The sequence below is a fragment of the Rhinolophus sinicus genome, chromosome 12, assembly GCF_057876585.1.
Source record: "Rhinolophus sinicus isolate RSI-liver-muscle chromosome 12, RSI-T2T, whole genome shotgun sequence".
NCBI lineage: Eukaryota > Metazoa > Chordata > Mammalia > Chiroptera > Rhinolophidae > Rhinolophus > Rhinolophus sinicus.
The window spans coordinates 33,397,733-33,418,039 of record NC_142512.1 but is presented as its reverse complement, the minus strand read 5'-3'; the positions used below and the strand labels follow the sequence as shown (position 1 = coordinate 33,418,039).

Sequence of the window (20,307 nt, the reverse complement as noted above, 5' to 3'; positions counted from 1 at the left end):
CAAGAAATGTATTTGGGCATACAGCAAGTGCCGTTTATAAATGTGTTAGAATTGGATACTTAGTAAGTAATTTGAATGACTGAAGAAACTGTAAACAGATTATTTAAATCTTGAAAATTACAGATGTGAGAGAAACCAATGGATTCAGGGCACCACTTTAAGGGACCATTGATGCTTTCTGAGTTTGTGGATTCAATTTAGTGGCTTAATAGTGTGTATTTAAGAAGTGTTGGTCCAGAAAATCAGGTTAATGATAAAATAATTAATCACTTAACAATGATTGCCTTTTAATGTGTGTATAAATGAATAAAACTCTAAAAATAGAAAAATTGCATTGTTTCCATCAGGAATTAAAACTCATTTCCTAGTAGTATTCACAACAGTAAACTCTCAATTTACTGGAACCAAAATTTCCTGAAACTAAATTTCATGATATTTCTTAGCACTCAGCTTTAGGATATTCATGCAGATCAAAGGAAAACAAGATTAGTTAAAAATAAATAAATAAATAAATAAACAAAAACACAAAACTCTTTGGTGTTTAACTGTTTCAAGCACTTCTAGTCCTATGATCAAATCTATACATACACTGCTATATAATGAAAGTGACTGCTCAGAATAAACACTCTTCCTTTTTCCTCACCTTTAAAATACGAAAATTGAAACCTATCATACATGTGCCATAAGACTGACATGAGAAACAAAAAAGCATAATCTGAAGTATTTACGCACCTACTGAATGCAGTACAATGTGCTAAATATCATAAGGTGTTCAAACCTTGACAAAACACAGATATTTTTCTCAAGAAACTTAGAGCTTAGATGGACAGGAAAAATAGGTATGTCAATAATTACAACTGAACATCAAAATTGTGAATTGCCCTAAAAGGTAAAGGTAAACTAATATCAAATTTCCAAGATGAAAAATGTTACAGAGTATGAAGGGAGGTTTCATATGTGAAATTTCATTCACCATGACCTTCAAATAAGTGTTATTTGGATATATGGTGATCAGAAGAAAGTATCCTCGAGAGAGGGAATAGTAAGAGAAAAGATTTTAAAAAGTGGATCACTGTGTGGAAGTACATTACGAATAGTTAAATGATGCCTTGTTGAGCTGGACAGATCAGAGTTCAAGTATTCCTTCTTATATTTACTAGCTGTGTAATCCTGCGTCAAATGTTTACCCTCCTCATCTGCGAAATGGAAATGAAAATAGCAATATTTTTAAGGCCTGTATTGAAGAAAATGAGAACATGTATATACAGTTCCTGTTACATATTATTATTATTGTTATTTCAATAATTTTTATTATGAGGTTTGAAAAATGGTATAGTTTTATCCATGTTTGAGTACTTACCTTGATGAAATGTGGAATAACTAGTGTTGATTTTTTAATATCAATTGGTGGACTCCTGTCTAATATGGAAGTTAGAAAAATAACTTTGATATTTTTACCAAAGTATTGTGTGTGTGTTTTTTTTTTCAAAGATTTTATTGGGGAAGGGGAACAGGACTTTATTGGGGAACAATGTGGACTTCCAGGATTTTTTTCCAAGTCAAGTTGTTGTCCTTTCAATCTTAGTTGTGGAGGGTGCTGTTCAGCTTCAAGTTGTTGTCCTTTCAGTCTTAGTTGTGGAGGGCGCAGCTCAGCTCCAGGTCCAGTTGCTGTTGCTAGTTGCAGAGGGCGCAGCCCTCCATCCCTTGTGGGAGTCGAACCTGCAACCTTGTGGTTGAGAGGACACGCTCCAACTAACTGAGCCATCTGGGAGCTCAGTAGCAGCTCCGCTCAAAGTGCCATGTTCAATCCTAGTTGCAGGGGGCACTGTCCACCATCCCTTGCGGGACTCAAGGAGTTGAACCGGCAACCTTGTGGTTGAGAGCCCACTGGCCCATGCGGGAATCGAACCGGCAGCCTTTGGAGTTAGGAGCACAGAGCTCTAACCACCTGAGCCACTGAGCTGGCCCTTACCAAAGTATTTTATATTTAAATTCCAGGATGTATAATTAATTATAATTAATACATATGAGTAACACTGTATGTCAAACAATGTATTTTACATGTATTGACCTAATTAATCTTTACAATAACCCTATTCGGTAAGTATAGTAGTCCCCTGTTATCTGTGGTGAATAGGTTCTAAGACCCCAGTCTTAAATGCCTGAAACCACAAATAGTGACAAACCTTATATATACTATGTTTTCTTCCTATACATACACACATACCTATAATAAAGTTTAATTTATAAATTAGGCACAGTAAAAGATTAACAACAATAACTAATAATAAAATAGAACAATAATAACAATATATAGTAATAAAGGTCTTGTGTATGTGGTCTCTCTCAAAATATCTTATTGTACTGTGCTCACCCTTCTTCTGTTTGTGATGATGTGAGATGATATGGTGCCTATGTGATGAGATGAAACAAGGTAAATGATGTAGGTATTGTGATGTATCAGTGGGCTGCTATTAGCCTTCTGAGAATTCATCGGAAGTTGGATTGTCTGCCTTGGATCGAACCATGACAATGTCAACGGTTGGATGTCAGGAGCAGATAATGTCTGTCACTAGGGAACCTCATCATTTTAATTGTTTATTTCTGGATTTTCCATTTAACATTTTTGGATCTCAGTTGACCTTGGGTAACAGAAACTGTAGAAAGCAAAACCATTGATGGGGGTGGGAACTACTTTACCAAAATATCCCCATTTTACAGACGAGAATAAGAAAATGAGTTAATTATTCTGGATCCACGGATAAATACGATGAATAATCCTAAGAACAAGAAACACAAAATTTACTTAGCCTTACTACACAAGAGGAAATCCATAAGAAGCCACAGAATTAGTAGATGCCATGTAGATTTATTACAGCATTTAAAAGAGCATTATGTAAGTAAATTCATTTCATGAATTCTGCATATATTTGCTGTTATTTCCACGTACTAAATACTGTCATAGGCATTGTGGAGGTTGAAATAATTAAGTTTGCCTCAATCCAGTTAGGAAGTCATATATTTACATGCTTTTTAGTATACAAATGTGCCATAATAGAGATGCAGGTGAAGTGCTAAAATAGTCAAAGTAAGGGAAATATGAATTCTGCTTAGTGTTAATCATGGAAAACTAAATAAAGAAGGCTCATATTTGACCTAGACCTTGGATAATGGGAAACATGTGACGAATATCCTAAATAGTGGGAATAGAATGAGCAAAAATATGCAGCACTAAAGAAATGTTTACTGTAGAAAGATGTAAGGATAGATATGGCTGTATTGTGAATAGAGAGACTGCAGAGGCTTTGGGAGACCCTGCTAAATATGGGATTGTTCTACAGGCAATCATGATTGAAGAAAAATACTTAACTGCCTCTTGATACCTATGATACAACTTAATGTAAATTTTCTTCGTATTATATAGTGGTAACTATGGTGGAGTTATGAGTGATGGGAGAAAAAAGACTGTGAGAAACATTTTAGATACTATTTTAGAAATCAAAAGGAGAGATGATGAGGAACTGGCTTTGGGACAGATATGATGGAGTCAACAGAATTTGATGTTACAACTAAATATATGGAATGATGGAGCATTAGAGTGTACGGTGACACTGAAATTTTCAAAACCATGTTATTTGGAGGAAAACTGTCAAATAAAGAATATAGGAGGTGTAAACTGAATGACGTTGGAAGAAAGTAATAATGGAAGGATAATTTTATTAATTGTATTAAATGTATATAAAAATAATAATAAAATATAATGTAATTTTATTACATATAATTTATATAATTTAATAAAATATAAATTTTATTAGTTTTATTAAATATATATGTGCTTATAAAGTACACTCGTGCATTTTGATCTGCATAAATCAGGAAAGAGGAATGAAAGCAATTATAAATAATCCAGATGGTCTTGAATAAAATAGAACTTATACCAAGATCAAGAAAGAGTAATCGGCAATAGTGGACATATAAAAACCAGATATAAAGAGTGCCCAACACCGTTTTGATAAGTGATGAATTAGCCAAAAGTCACAACTGGGCCCTTCTTACTGAAAGGTAATACTTCTATCTATTAACTATGAGATTCCAAGACACTGGTGTGAAACATTTAATAACAAGAACTTGATGGAAAGGGAGGGCAAAGAAGAGCACAGGGCCAGGAGTAATAGGCCAGTGACTCTGTTTCATTTTTTTCTTTTACTTTATTTATTTTTAAATTTAAAAAAATTTTCAATTACAGTTGACATACAGTATTATATTAGTTTCAGGGGTACAGCATACTGCTTAGACATTTTTACAATTTAGGAAGTGATCACCCTGATAAATCTAGTACACATCTGACACTATACATAGTTATTACATTATTATCTATATTTCTTATGCTTTACTTTATATCCCCATGACTATTTTTAAACTACCAATTTGTACTTCTTAATCCCTTCCTGTTTTTCACTCACTCTCCAAGCCTCCTCCCATCTTTTCACTTAGCATAGTACCCTCTAGGTCTATCCATGTTTTTGCAGATGGCTACATTTCATTCTTTTTTATGACTGAGTAATATTCCATTGTATGTATGTAATACTTCTTTATCCATTCATCCATTGATGGACACTTAAGTTGCTTTCGAATCTAAGTTATTGTAAATAATGCTGCAGTGGACATATGGATGCACATGTCTTTTCAAATTAGTGTTTTGGGTTTCTTTGTTGAATTACTGGATCTTTCTTTGTCTCTTTTTATAGCCTTTCTTTTAAGATTATTTTATCATAAGTACTGCTCCCCCAGCTTTTATTTGTTTGTTTCCATTTTCATGAAATGTCTTTTCCCTCACTTTACCTTCAGTATCTGTGTGTTTTTTTTATATGAAGTGAGTCTCTTGTAGGCAGTATTTGTAAGGGTCTTGTTTTCTTATCTATTTTGCCACCCTATTTTTTCATTGGAGCATTTAATCCATTTATATTTAAAGTAATTGTATGTAATAGATATGTAATTATTGCCATATATACATATATATATATATATATATATATATATATATATATATATATATATATATATATATATCAGGCTTGTTGATTGTGAGGACTGGCCATGACTCTAGTGGAAGAGCTCTTGTGCAGAGGCTGACCCTATGGGGCAGGATTTGCTCTAGTAGGTCTCTGATGTGTTGTTTGTGGAGGTGACTGGGTGGTGAACTGGTATGGGCTAAAGCTGGTCATTGGCTGTGTTGATCCTGTGGCCTCTTGGGAGGGGCTCTGGTCCAGGCCAAAAACAACCACTGCCTGTGCCCTGCCTGGGGCCATGGGGTAGGAGCTACAAAGTGATCTGCAGATGGTTTACACTTGTGCTGGACTTGAAGGTGCCTGGGAGAGGCTAAGCTGTGAACTGAGGCTGGCTGTCACTAATGCCAGGCTTGGGGCTGTTTTGCAAGAAATACGGGGCACACCAAAGCCAGATGCTGCTGGTTTGGGTATTTGGAAACTTTGTGAGGTTTTAGGAAAGTCCATGGCATGAGAAAAGACTGGCCATTTGTATGGAAAAGCCACATAAAGTGCTTTGGGTCAGGCGAGGTGAATGGTGTTAATTAGGTTGATAAAGACTCAGATAGCATAGCCACCTGCATGCTGGGTAGTGGAGAAGGCTCAAAAAGGAAACAATGTGTTCTTCCAGCACTTCTGGTTGGGAGAAAGCTGCCCCTCCAGTCCTCACTCTGAAAACAGATAATTCAGTTCCTCCCCGTATGTCCCTAGAGACTTTCAAGCTGCCGCTGCAGCTCTGGAGCTCAGAGCGAATGAATCCATAGGAGAGTAAATCAGTGTGCAGTCCCTTTAAGGAGAATGCCTGGGACTCCAGCAGTCCTCTGTCTCACTCAGCCACAATCTCTCCTGGTTTTCACAGCCAGGAATTTTGGGGATTTCTCTTCCTGGTACTGGAACCTTGGGCTGAGTAGCCTGGTGTGGGTCTGGGACCCCTTGCTCCTCGGGGGTATCTCCACAGCTGAGACAGCCCTCTTGATTTTTAACCATCACGCAGGGTGTAGGACCACCCATTTAGCAACTGCCCCTCCTACCAGTCTCAAAGTGGCTTCTTATATATCCTTAGTTATGAAACACCTGTTTGGCTAGACTTCAGGTGGTTCTCAATGATGCTTGTTCTGTAGTTTAGTTGTAATTTTGATGTCGTCATGGGAGGTGGCAAGCACAGTGTTTACCTACTCCACCATCTTGACCTACAATTATCCACAGATTCTGTTTTATTTAAATCAAGCTCCTTTAGAGTATTTCTGAGTCTAGGCTAGACTGCATCCGGTGAAAGACTCTCTTGGAAGATAAGGACACTCATGGTGGAGTAAAATAAGAGCACTTCCTGACTCTTATTTGTAAGTATTCCTAAGAAGATGTGTAGCTACATATGAGACTAGAAAATAACCAATCCAGATTTAATTAATCATGAATAATGTTAACAATATGCTAGTGGCAGGTGTCTGGCACAGTTATTTGTGTATTAAAAGCATCATCTCATGCATTCATTACAAAAACCTTAGGAGGTAAATATAGATCAGTGTACTTGTGGATCAATCATGTAATCATACTCATCACATTCTTAGCCAGTATCGGAAGACCTGAAATTCACAGAATAAAAAAGTTAAGGTAAAAGTTTGAGACTTCGTAGTTATCAACACAAAAGTTGTAGAGGAAATCATGATGTTAACAAAGGAGAGAGTCATGAGACGAAAATAGGTCTGGAGGCAGAGCCTTGAGGAATCTTTAGTTTTTCTGAACCTGTTAGGAAACAGTAGACAATGATCAGATTTTTACTCTTAAACGTAAATGGCCTGTTGGAATCACAAGCTCAGAGTTGCTCATCTATTACTGACAAAACCTTGGCTTGTAGAAACTTCTCACTTATCCTTTGGAAATTCTTGATGTGATCAGGCCAACATCAGCAATTTTCTTGAAAACTTCCTTGGTGACACCAAGTTTGGTTAAATGATGTGGTCATAGAAAGGAGAAGCAGGAGACTGAAGAACTTCCAGAAAGTTTTAAGGAGGCTGGGAGGAGAACAACATCTCAAAACCTGGGGAAAGAATATTTAAAGAAGGAAGTTATAATCAATTTCAGATATTTCAAAGATGTCAAGCCAACTGAGGACTGAGAAGAGATTTGTTTTGTACCTTTAAAGAAAACAGGTTCCCTGGAGTGGAAGATGAAGCCAAGTAACAATGGATTGAAGACAGAATGACCTAGAGAATCATCAGGAGCTATAGACAATGTGTGATTATTTGTGGCTTTGATTTTTTTTTTTTTTTTATAAGTTCTTAAGAGGAATGATTCTTATCTAGCCTTTGATAAGAAGAGCAGAAATATTGTCACAGATCTAGTTTCTTAGGTTAAGACAAAACAAACAAACAAACAAGCAAGAGCACTAACAGTCTTATCCACCTCTCATTCCAAATCTATCATATCTGGCTTAATATAAGAGTTATCAAGTTATTTTCTTTGACTAGAAGAAAAAAGTAAAAGGTATGATTACTAAAGAATCCTCCATCTCTTTGTATCCCTCAAAATATTTTTTCTACTGTCATTTACCACCCTAAAAGGAAATGCCTGTCTATACACGTTACATTTCTATTTTGTTCATAGATGGTGATAAAAGAAGAGGAGGTGAAAAACAATAAAAATACAAAATGGTAACACTCCACTAAATGAAACAAAAATAATACTTAAAAGGAGTAGGGAGAATTTTCTAAGCTCAGGGAAGGTAACAAAATTCTAAAGTTGTACTAAAGCTAGGTATGCACACCATCCCCACTGTTATCGTGTAATTAAATACAAGATGAGTAGAGGACGGCATTCTGAGGTAAGCAGGCATATATATTCCACTTGGCTGACTTTCCAGCTGAGCAAATGTTTTTCTTGGTTTGAACACAGACCTTCATTTATTTTCATTGAGAAGAATTTTCCTGGAAGTCACTGTTGTGTAACTGGTGCTTTGCTGACTGCTGACTGATCCAGACAGCCAGGATCAGGGAGTGTGTGCATGAACTTAACAAGCAAGTTTCTCCCCCAAGATACTTCTCTGTTAATTTTCTCATTCTGGACTGTGAAATGGCCTTTCTGTGAGGCTCCCCAGGCAGTCGTCATGGAATTGATCCTGATAGTCCTTCAGTACTGCGTTCATTGCTCACGGAACTGTAGTCTAGACCTCCCTAGAATCTGGTAGGGAGTCCTCATTCGGTCTGAGCTCTCACAGCTTGTATTTCCCCTCTACTCTTCCCACCCAATAACTGATCCTGGAGAGATGCCAAAGAACCTCTAGAGATATGCAGAAAATGATTTAAAAACCACGACTAAGCCTTGGGGACCAGATGGAGATAACTCATATAACCACAACAAAAAATGTATTTAATTATGAACACTTCTTGTAAAATATCACTTCCTGTAAAATTATGGGAGGAAAACAAAAATGCTAAAATATTGGCTGCTCATCTCTGGAAAATATTATTAGGGGTAAGTGCTATTTTCCCCTTTTGTAAGCATTGGTAGTGTTTAAAATTTCCACAGTGATCGAGAATTTGACTATTACTTTGAAAAAACATTTTAAAACCAACTTTATAGAGGAAGCTATACACATAGGCAGATTGGTCTAATTATGTGAACTACTGACTCATTTGGATCAAGGAATGCTAGGTCTACAAGGAGCTTCAGAGATCATGTCTCAATCTTATTATTTTACACATGATGAGAATGAATTCCAAGGAGGAGAGGGGTGAAATAAGTTGTTCAGTGTCAAATAGTCACATTGCTTGCGGTAAACATGTATCCCTTACCTTAAAGATTAACCTCAAGCTTCAAAATTTCTGTATCCTGCTTGAGTTCAAGTTTCAGTTACTCATTTTTTTTTAAATTAAACTTTATTGGGGTGACTATTGTTAGTAAAGTTACATAGATTTCAGGTGTACAATTCTGTGATACATCATCTATATATAACATTGTGTTTTCACCGCCCAGAGTCAGTTCTCCTTCCATCACCATATACTTGATCCCTTTTACCCTCTTCTACACACCTTCTTACCCCTTACCCTCCGGTAACCACTAAACTATTGTCTGTGTCTATGAGTTTTTATTTCTTTATTTGTTTGTCTTGTTCCTTTGTTGCCTTCAGTTTTATATCCCACATATGCGTGAAGTCATATGTGTCTCGACTTTTCTGTCTGACTTATTTCACTTAGCATAATAATCTCAAGATCCTCCATGTTATCTCAAATGCAGTATTACATCTTTTCTTATGCAAAATAGTATTCCATTGTGTATATATACCACATCTTCTTTATTCAATAATTTATTGGAGGACACTTTGGTTATTTCCATGTCTTGGTCACCATAAATGAAGCTGCAATGAACATCGGAGCACATATATCTTTTTACTACTAACCATTTTCACCCCAATAAATTTTAATTAAAAAAAAAAAAAAAGCTTCAGTTACTCTGTAAGAGTGAAACACTAAACTGGAAAGTCCACTGGTCTGAGAATCACTTAAATATTTACCAGAGTGGGTGGCCGGATGACTTAGTTGGTTAGAGCGTGAGCTCTGAACAATGGGGTTGACTGTTCGTTTTCCACATAGGCCAGTGAGCTGTGCCCTCCACAACTAAATTGAGGGCAATGAGCTGCCACTGAGCTTGGGAAGGGGTGGCTGGATGGCTCAGTTGGTTAGAGCATGAGCTCTCAACCACAAGGTTGCCAGTTCAATTCCTGCACGCGATGGTGGGCTGTGCCCCCTGCAACTAAAGATTGAAAACTGCGAAAGAACTTGTAGCTGAGCTGCGCCCTCCACAACTAGATTGAAGGACAACGACTTGGAGCTGATGGGCCCTGGAGAAACACTCTGTTCCCTAATGTTCCCCAATAAAAAAAATAAATAAATAAAAATTAAAAAAAATAATAAAACAGGAGTGATGGTGCATATAGTTTGAAGTGCAGCTGATTGTCCAGAAGGCTCAATGTTACCAATGACACAAATAGTAATCATGAACTGATACAGGAGCAGCACAGGCAAAGGTTGACTTGAAAGAGAGACTGAGACATCTCAGAATCATTTTTCAAGAAAAGATCATGGGGAGAGGATTTGGGCCTAGTTTTAAAACCACAGGGTCAGAGAATGTTCTTATTGTTGCTGTGTTCCTTCCTGAATATACCCTAGGTCTTGTAAGTAACTTTGTCCTTGGCCCAGCCCTTACCCATTGAATATAATTATGCCCTCAGAAGAATGAAGACTACAAGTAACAAAGGAAGTAGCCACGTTATATAAAGCTCCATAAGATTCTTAGGCACAAATAACACTGCTTCTGTACCTCCTTTACACAACCAATCATAAAAGGGACAGAGACATAATTCTGTCCTTTTGCCATTGACTACATGCAGCCCTGGCATCTGAAAGGCATCCATATATTAGTGGTCTGGCCACTCTCCAAGGAGGTGGCAGAGAGGTGGCAGTGTGGTACTTGACATGATGGGAGGAGAGGCAGTGACAACACTCAGTAGGAGTGCTAAGACTGTCAGGCACATACATAGGAAGCCCTCAAAAAATCTTTGTTTAGTGGCTTCATTGTCCCTGTACTGGGCTGAATTGTGTCCCCACAAAGATATGTTTAAGGTCCTACACCCTGGTAACTATGACTTATTTGGAAATAGGGTCTTTGCCAATTCAAGGAAGTTAAACGAGGTCATCCTGGATTAAGGTGTACCTTACTCCAATTACTGATGTCTTTATAAGAAGAAGATTTTGGACACAAACTATACAAGAGAAGAAAGCCATGACTACAGAGGCAGAGATTGGAGTGATGCGTCTACAAGCCAAGGGATGCCAAGGAGTGTCAGCAAATCCCAAAAGCTAGCAAGACACATGGAAGGATTCTCCCTGGAGCCTTTCGGGAGAGCAGCCCCCTACCAACACCTTCAATTTGGACTTGTGTAACCTGCAGAACTATAAGAAAATTAATTTGTGTTTTTTAAGGCACTCATTTTGTGGCACTTTGTTACAACAGTCCTAGGAAACTAACACTGTCCCCAAAGAAAACACTATTTGACCAACGCCTTGCAAAATCAATGGTGAACCACAAGGCAATGGCAGTAGCAGGGCAGAGCTTAGCAGAATCTACAAAATCTCTCTACTGTTTCCATGTGAGGGTTGGTCATACAAATGAAAATACACTTGCAAAGATGACTTTCAAGGGGCTGCCAATAGAACTTGAATAAAAAGGGCAGGAGGGAAGACACTGTAGGGAGCTGGTTTTATGGACGTGAAGGCAAAATTCATCTCCCAATGGCCTAATTTTCAGCTCCAAACTGGGGAGGCCTAGGAAAATGTAAACTACAATAATATCGAGTAGTTTCTACTTGATTATCTGAAGAACTGTATTAGATTGCCTTTTCTTTCATGTGGATCTCTTCAAGTTGTCAATGTTTTAGGGTCACTTATTACCCAGAAATGTTTTCTGTTTGTTGGTTTGTTTTTTTCTAGAATGATCATGCCAATTGTTCCACTTAAAAGGCTCTTGTGATCATTGACAAGTAATTCTAAAATGCTGACTCTAGAGAAATGTTTTGATAAGAAAAACTGCCAAGGCAAGCCACAATGGAAGTATTTCTTAGCTTCAAATTAAATATATTTAAAAGAACTATAGTGGAAAATAGTAATCACAAGCCTTGAAAAGTCAATGACAAACATATATTAGACGCTAGAGTTAAATGAATTTTGACTAAACAAGATCTGTGAAGCACCTATTACGAAGTCCTGGGTCCATTATAGGCAATACAATGGTTGATGGCAATACTAGTAGGAGTATCATGAGTATTAATGATCAATTTTATATATTTTTTCTTTTTAAATTGTTTTTCTATCATTGAGTGATTGGTAGTGAACACTGTCAGCTAAGACCAAAAGCATTGAAAAAATGTGAAGGCAGCCTTGGCCGGTGGTTAGAAAGTTTATCGGGGAAAAGGATGACATCTATACCATTGTGTACCCACTGAACTGATTCCAGTGTTTTCTAGGTAGACCCAGGAATACTGGTAGGAAGAAAGCTTGTGGGTGCAACAATAACTATAAAGTATACTAAAGCTAACGTTATTGTTATTTTAGAGCTTCCATGAACCAGGGTCTATGTCTGTTACATATATTGACTTAACCAAATTTATGTCACCCATGGCCACACAGAGGTTAGTGACGTGGGGTTGGAAGTAAGAGCCGCATACCATAGTTCCAGAGATCTACCTTTAATCAGTATACATACCGCTTTTCAGGGTGGAAACAGGTTCGGTGTTAGAGCAAACATTGTTTGGTGTCATGGAGTCCTTCAAACGATATAAATTAGGGATCCATGATGGTTTACAGAGCATCTGACAGTAGGAGACTATAAGTAAATAATAGGTAGAGAGACAAGGAGAGACATACTCATTTTCAAAAAGATTTGGAAGAAGGTAGAATCTACTTAGTCAAATTTTCAAAGAAAATGTTTCTGTTCGCAGGAAAGATTGAGAAGAATGAAGGAGGATCTGTCTGGGTTTTGTTTGTTTTTTTGGTGTTAATTCTGGCTACTGTCATAGAATACCATAGACTGGGTGGTTTAAACAACAGAAATATTTCTCAAAGTTCTAGAGGTTGGGCTGTCCAAAATCAAGGTGCTGGCTGGTTCATTACCTGGTGAGAGAGCTCTTCCTGGTCTCGGGTTTATAGAAAAGAGAAAGAGAGGGATTCGTTTCAAGAAATTGGCTCTTGTACTTGGAGGCTGGCAAGTCCAAAATTGGCCAGGCAGGCCAGCAGGCAGGCTGGGGACCCAGGGAAGAGTGGTTACAGCTGGGATCCAGAGGCAGTCAGGAGCCAGAATTCTCTCCTCCTTGGCAGAACTCAGTCTGTCGTCTCCTAAGGCCTTTGACTGATTAGATGAGGCCCGCTCACATTTTGGAGAGTAATCTGCTTTACTCAAAGTCGACTGATTTAACTGTTAATCTCATCCAAATATGTCTTTGCGGCAATATCCAGACAGGTGTTTGACCAAATATCTGGGTATTGTGGCCTAGCTAAGGTGACACATAAAATTAACCATCACACCCACTTATGCTGGAGCCCCACGAGGGTAGAGGTTGTGACTGCATTGTTCATCGGTCTATTTCTGGACTCTAGACGCTGTGCCAAGTGCAGTGCCAAGTATATAGTAAAAGCCCCAGTATTTCTGGAAAGATTAGCTGCTTTTGAAGATTGGAGCTACATGGTCCATTACCCAGAATATCATGTACTACAAAGCAGCATTAATGGTAGGCAAAAACACAAGAGAGGGCCTGGTCAAAGGGTAGGGATTGTTTACAGCCTTTCTGTCCAATGTTTCTTGGAGGTGACACTGTATCTATGGATGAATTATCAATGAGAAATGACAGTTAGAGACCTAAAGTTACCCTCTATTCCTGATTGAGGCAAGGGCAAAGTTGAAGGTGCACTTGGATATTCTGAAAATTTTAGTAAATAAAATTGGGTTAACAATTTACTTACGGTACATTAAAAAAAAAAAAAAAAAAAAAAAAGGCTCATTCCCTATCAGGAATGATTTTTTTCCCTGTGAGGTTTTGATTTTTTCAGAGTGAACTTGATTCATACTGTTTCTCATGCTGGTGGATATACTGTTCTATAGACATTGCATGATGGACTTCCCAGGTCATGGAAACAAGTAGATATTTGAGCTGAGGTTTAAGTATCTCTGCTTTGTCATTGCTATGTACGCAAACAAAAGTGTTTTCTTGGAAAACGAGTCAAAAATTCATGTCAGTCTTTTTTGGGGTGCAATTCACATTAAGCCGTGCTAACACTAGTGCAATTTTTGCATCTATGACCTGATTTCTAACACTGTTTTGTCCTGGGATGCATGACCTTTCTATAAATCATGGTTGCGAATTAGCTATCCATTTTGAGAAAATAGGGTTCTGGTGTACTCTGTATTCTGACTCACGATTGGAAGTAAAGTGGCAATAGCTTTTGAGTCTTTAATTCTTATCCCTTCTGCTTCTGTATCATTTATAGGGACTTTTCACAATGTACTTCTTAACTCTAAGCTTTTCTTTTGTTTGGTTTCTTTTGCTACAAAATACTAGAGACTTCATGAGTTACTGGATGGTCAAGTAGGCTTAACCAGGGTTAAGGAAAACCTATTTCAGCTTTGACTCATGTCTGCTTTCCTCTATCTTTTCTTTTGGACTACCAGCAACCTTATTTTGTTTTTACCATAAAAATACCTTTATTGTTGTTTTCTAAATATAAATATCATATCTATCTTACAAGGAAAAAACTCCTCTGAAAAGTATAAAGAAACACCTCTTCATTAGATAACCACAGTTAGTACTTGGCTAAATATGATGAAGATAGGCAAATCTCTCTTTCTCGAGTGTGTGAATGTGTGTGCAGGTGTGTGTGTGCACATGTGTATATACACATGCTATATTTGATATGCTTCTGTGTTTCTCTATTTCCCTATTCTCCATATCCCCAAAAGGCTACTCTCACTAGGCTTCCTTAACATCGGGCTTCTAACTGAATTGGGCCAATCAGAAGCTCCAGAAGGAAGTCAGAAGGAGGGATGAGAATAAGAGCTGAAGGTTTATTTCTTTAGTGCCTTCCCTCCCTATTGGCTTGCCTATAAATCGTGTCTCATGACAGACACCTCTACAAGTCTCTTAACTTCTGGATTCTGATAACTGCTGCCTCCCATTAGGCCTAGGGGTTTTATAAGGGCTCCAGTGAAACAGCCCCAGGGGAGGTACTGTTCCTTATGTCTCTATAGACTGCTCACTCATGTAAAAGGTCCTTCTATAAAACATTCTTCAAATTAACCTAATCTGAATGTGCCATCTGTTTCCGGTCCTTATGAACAACTCCCCCTGTGCAACACACACACACACACACACACACACACACACACACACACACACACACGTCTTAATTTACTGAAACGGGATGGCGCATGCTACTACAACATTTTTTTATTATTCTAGTCTCATCTTGATGGCTATTTAGATTATTCCGTTGTTTAATACTATTAGCAATGAGCCCATTAACACCCTCATTTATATATGTTGTCAAATTTTTGCAAGGTTTTTTTATGGTAAGTTCAAGTTTCTACGTCATAGGGTATGTATATATTTGAAATTTGGTATATATGTTAACTTTTTTTTTTCCCTTTTAGGTTGTCGCACCAAATTGGATCCTTACCCATAGAATGTACATGTCTGTGTCCTGCACTCACTCACCAGTACTGTATTTTATCAAATATCTTAATCTTTGCCCATCTGAAATACGAGGAGTGTCATTATCATTTTAAGTTTCATTTCTTTAATTATGAGACTATGTTCCACATGTTTATTTAGCCATTTGTATTTCTTTTCTTGGGAACTGCCTATTCACACCCCATCTGACTTATCATACTTATTTTCATAATAGAGTATGGTCTATAGTAGAAAAAATAAATAACCTTAGAGCCATCCTGATTTTACTCTAAGAGATGTTTTGAAAGTCATATTAATTCATTGTACTTCTCCTTTAGGTTTCTAAATTACTTGTTTCTAAATGTGTTATGATTGAGTTTCCTCAATGGGGAGTCGCAATGTATAAGGCTGTGTCATTGGTAGAGGCTGTCCTGCTGCTTCTCAGATTGTATGATGAGCTCTTCTTTAAATGCCAGCCAAAGCTCTATTTGTGTTCTCTTCCTCAGATCAGGCTTCAGACGTTTGTCTTGACCTGTTCTTTGCCCTTCTGAAGTGAGCTTTAATGGACATAGTTTGTCACCATCTTTCACGGACCCAATCAGTTCATTTTATTGGTGTATTTACGTAGGAAAAGCAAGAGGCAGCACAGAATACACCTCTGAACATGTGCACAGTGAGGCTTCTCTTCACAGATATCTAGAAATGTATGCAGATAACCCTGGGTAAGTCTGATTGTATCCAGGTTTTTATGTGAAGTAAATAAGAGACTGGAACACACAAGGAATAACATTATGCCTTGACCAATGCTTACAGTCTGATTGGAAAGAAAAATCAAGTTCATGGAAGCATGTTAAGGAAGATTAAAGAAAACATGGTTGATGGTGAATTTATTTGACTCTGATTGAAAGATGATTTAAGTGTTACGTACACACACATACACACACACACTATATTATGTTTTCTCTAGTTTATCCAGAGAATTTCAACTTACTGTCTTTCCCCAAAAATAAGACCTAGCTGGACCATTAGCTCTAATGCATCTTTTGGAGCAAAATTTAATGTAAGACCTGGTCTTATTTTACTATAATGTAAGACCGGGTCTTATCTAACATAATATAATGTAAAACTGGGTCTTATATAGTTTTTGCTCCAAAAGATGAAATAGAGCTGATGGCCCAGCTAGGTCTTATTTGTGGGGAAGCAGGGTAAGTATTCTATCTTCCTGGGCCCATTAGAAATTGTGTTGTTTCTAGACCAGATTCGGCCATCTTGGCATCTTGGGTAGGGTGGTGGTGTCTTCCTTGGTGGGAAAGGCAGTATAGGAACTGAGGTGAGTTGGATACCTATGAAGCACTGGTGAGTCACTGTTATTCACGGTCAAGGTATTCCATTTAATGTTCTCAGTCTCCCTCTGGGATAAGAATCGCCATCTCCATTGTTTGAAGTTAAGCGGCGTCCTCTGGATCACATGGAATGAGGAATGCGATGTTGCATTTGAACCTAGGTCTTTCTGATTCCAAACTCCATGCTATTCCCACTAGACCAGTGTTTCTCAAACTCTCTGTGATGCGAGACATTTTTGTTTTGGTTTGTGTTCTTGATCACAGACCAACACGTGGTCTAACGATGCCACGATTGGTAGGAAGCTCCTGCTGTATGGAACACATCGTGCAGGTCCAATGACATCCAAAGTGCTCTAGACCCTGTTCAATGAGAGGAAGATTCTGATCACAGGCTTAGATGGCATGACAATGTCAAATTGCTAGACAAGATTTTTAAACGTGTGACCTTTACACTTACCACATTCTGACAACAAATAACTTGCAGAATAGCCACAATCTGAAGACGGCATTCTGTGTTGCAGTGAACTAGAAAACACTGCGAAAACCTAATGTATCATTTGCTTTATACAAGACCACACGTTATTACTGAGTTAAAAGTATGGAAGTTGGAATTCTGCCTTTATGGTGAAGTAAACCTAATACAAAATGGTCATTCAAAGCTTTTGTAGGAATAAATTATTCCCCGAGGAACTCACTTGAAAAGTAATAAACATGGAAAGTTGTTGTTTGTTCTCCACTAGGCAGAGGAAAACTAATTTCACAGTTTGTTGTAGCTGAATGTTTGACATTCGTTATCTTTATTCTTACTCTGTGTTGTGGATATTTAATCTTTCCTTTGGAAAATTACTTTTTATTTAATGAGATATTTTGCTCAGTCCATTTGTAAATAAAGCAACCATACTTAAATAATTCAGATTCCTGTGGTTCTCATTTTACATCTGAGTTCTTTCAGTCGATATGCCAGTCTAAATGGCTTGATTATCTTCCCAAATTATCTTGCCAGGAATACTCCACAGGGTTTTTCCTATGGAAACTATATGAAATCGTTAGTAATTCAGCAATTTTGGCATTATCACAACTTACCCGAAGTGCTCTTATCCATGAAGAACATAAAAAGAAAAATCACACTGACATCAGCATAAACGACATAAGAGTGATCCCTGGGTATTTAAAGAAATAACTTTAACCAATTGGGAAGATATTTTAATAATTTATCTCCAAATTATTTCTCTTCAGTATGTTTGATCTAAACAACATACATGCATAAGAATGTGTTCCTGCTTTAAAAATTAGTTTATTTTGTAAAGAAAACAATGTACATTTTCTCTCTGAGTTTTTTTATGTTGGTTATGGAGAATAATAAAGTGTAAGATTTAATATAACAGCATATCTTTATTAAGGTAATATCTAACTTCTGTAAATAGTGTAATTGCTCTTCTTGGTAAACACTAGAGCTTTTATCCATTGTGAAAGTTCTGAATTTGGCAGGTCTTGATATAATTAGCCATTGTTTTTGAAGATATAGTAATAAAATATTTTGAATTTGTCTAAATCATCATTTGGACTAATGAGAGACTTAAGAAGTAATAAAGAATAATGTCTGAAAACATCTACTTGGTTAAGTGATAGTAAAAATAACTAAAAAATAAATACGTACAGTTGACCTTTCTTTTTTGTGGTTTCCATGGATCAAAAATATTTGGAAAAAAAAAAAATGTTACCTGTTGTTGACATTTACTATGCAGTTAGGCCTACAATCGCTGTGTCTGTACTGCACACGTGCAACTTTCTTTTTTGTTATTATTCCCTAACCAATACAGTATAACAACTATTTACATAACATTTTCATTGTACTAGGTATTATAAATTATCTAGATATTATTTAACATACATAGGACTATGTGACTAGGTTACATGCAAATACTCTGCTACTTTATATGAGGATCTTGAATATCCTTGGAGTTTTGGTATTTGCAGGGGCTGCCTAGAACCAACCCCTTGCGGATACCTAAAGGATAATTGTGAGGGCAAAATATCCAAGACTAACCCAATTCCTCATGCTCTACATAAGAGAAGAGCTGCAGTCTCTGTCCAATGTGGGATATATTTCATTGTTGGAACTTTCACTCTAGAGTTGGTGGCCTTAGATGGTTGAGAACCACATCTCTTTAACTCTGCACAACCAAACAGAATTCTGAAAGCTATTTCCCACTTATTTCTACCATTTGTATCTAATTTAGGTCTGTATTTGTTTCCTCGGGCTGCCATAACAAAGTACCAAAAACTGGGTGGTTTAAAACAATAGGCATTTATTTTTCCACAGTTATGGAGGCTGGATGTTCAAAATCCAGGTGTCAGCAGGGTCATGCTTTCTCTGAAATCTGTAAGGAGAATACTTCTTTGCTCTTCCTAGCTTCTAGTGGCTTGCCAGACTATTTCCTGTTCTTTGGCTTGCAGCTGTGTCACTCTAATCTCTGCCTTTATTGTCACAGGGTGTTCTATGGCCATCTTCTCCTAAGGACATCAATCACATTGGATGAGAGGCCCACCCTACTCCAGTATGAACTCACCTTCACTAATTACATCTGCAATGACCCTATTTTCAAATTAGGTCACGTTCTGAAGTAATTATCTCTTTAGGGAACACAATTTTATCCATAAAATGTCCTGAATAACTTTTTTTTTTTTTTTTTTTTTTTTTTTTGTAATTTCAGGTGAATATTCTGGATCAAGCAATGCTTTCTACTGTCACACAAGTATTTGTTAAAGCCTGTAGAATTTCTTGAATGCCAGATGCTGTAATATACCACACACACACACACACACACACACACACACACACACACACTCTCATTACAGCATTACCAATCTATGCATTCTCATTTCTTCTATTCATAAATCATAAGTGACCTTGATAAAGCTTGGGTGATTTTTTTCCCAAGGTGGAATTTGGGGCCAGGGATTAGGGTAGAGAGTCAGTGCTTATTGTCTACACTGTGCTGGCCACATTTATTACCCTGTTTCATTCTTACTGAAACACTAGAAGGTAGTATAATAATTAAATTCTATAGATAAGAAAAACATAACCTAGAGATAATAAATTAACTTGTCCTGAAGAGTTATATGGATGAACCTTTATTCAGACTGTACCACATAACCTTCGAGTTCTCAGGGACCAAGAAGAAAGTGAAAAGAGAAGTTGAAGAAATCGTACATGGCATACTAGTTTGTTTCTTTTCAGCAAAGTGGGCAGCGCTATAACCCACCAAGGCTAGGAACTGCATAGGCCACTCCATATTGCCCACAACACAGTAACTGCCACATTTTTCTTAATTTATTATTGGAGAATATTGGTAACTTTTATTTACATAGTAACAAATTGCCTTAGTTTAACTTCTAATTTCAGAATTGACTAAGGTTAATTGAGGTCCCAGAGCCCATATGAACAGCTAGAGATTTAAACACCAAAAACCTATACCCCACTCAGAGCAATCAACATATAGCAGACAAGTGATAGGGTGATTGTTGTGTAATTACAACTGTGTACTAGTAATTATTTCAACAATCTTATTGACCATCTAATCAGAAGCTGTCAGTACGTCAGAAATGGGTTATACTGTGTGACCTTCACAGTAAGGTAGCAGCCAGTGCCACAGTTTTTATCATTATTATTGTGGCTGTAGTAACAGATTGACTTGGCCTTTGA

The 20,307-nt window shown here is 37.3% G+C and overlaps 1 long non-coding RNA gene across 1 annotated transcript in view; it reads left to right on the top strand.

Moving 5' to 3' along the window:
- Nucleotides 1-17,899, top strand: part of LOC148756534 (uncharacterized) — a 378,327-nt gene extending 360,428 nt beyond the window's left edge. Inside the window, exon 4 of the long non-coding RNA XR_016018076.1 lies at nucleotides 15,240-17,899. This is a non-coding gene — a long non-coding RNA (uncharacterized LOC148756534). The remainder of the gene's footprint in view (nucleotides 1-15,239) is intronic.
- Nucleotides 17,900-20,307: the final 2,408 nt, after the last annotated feature.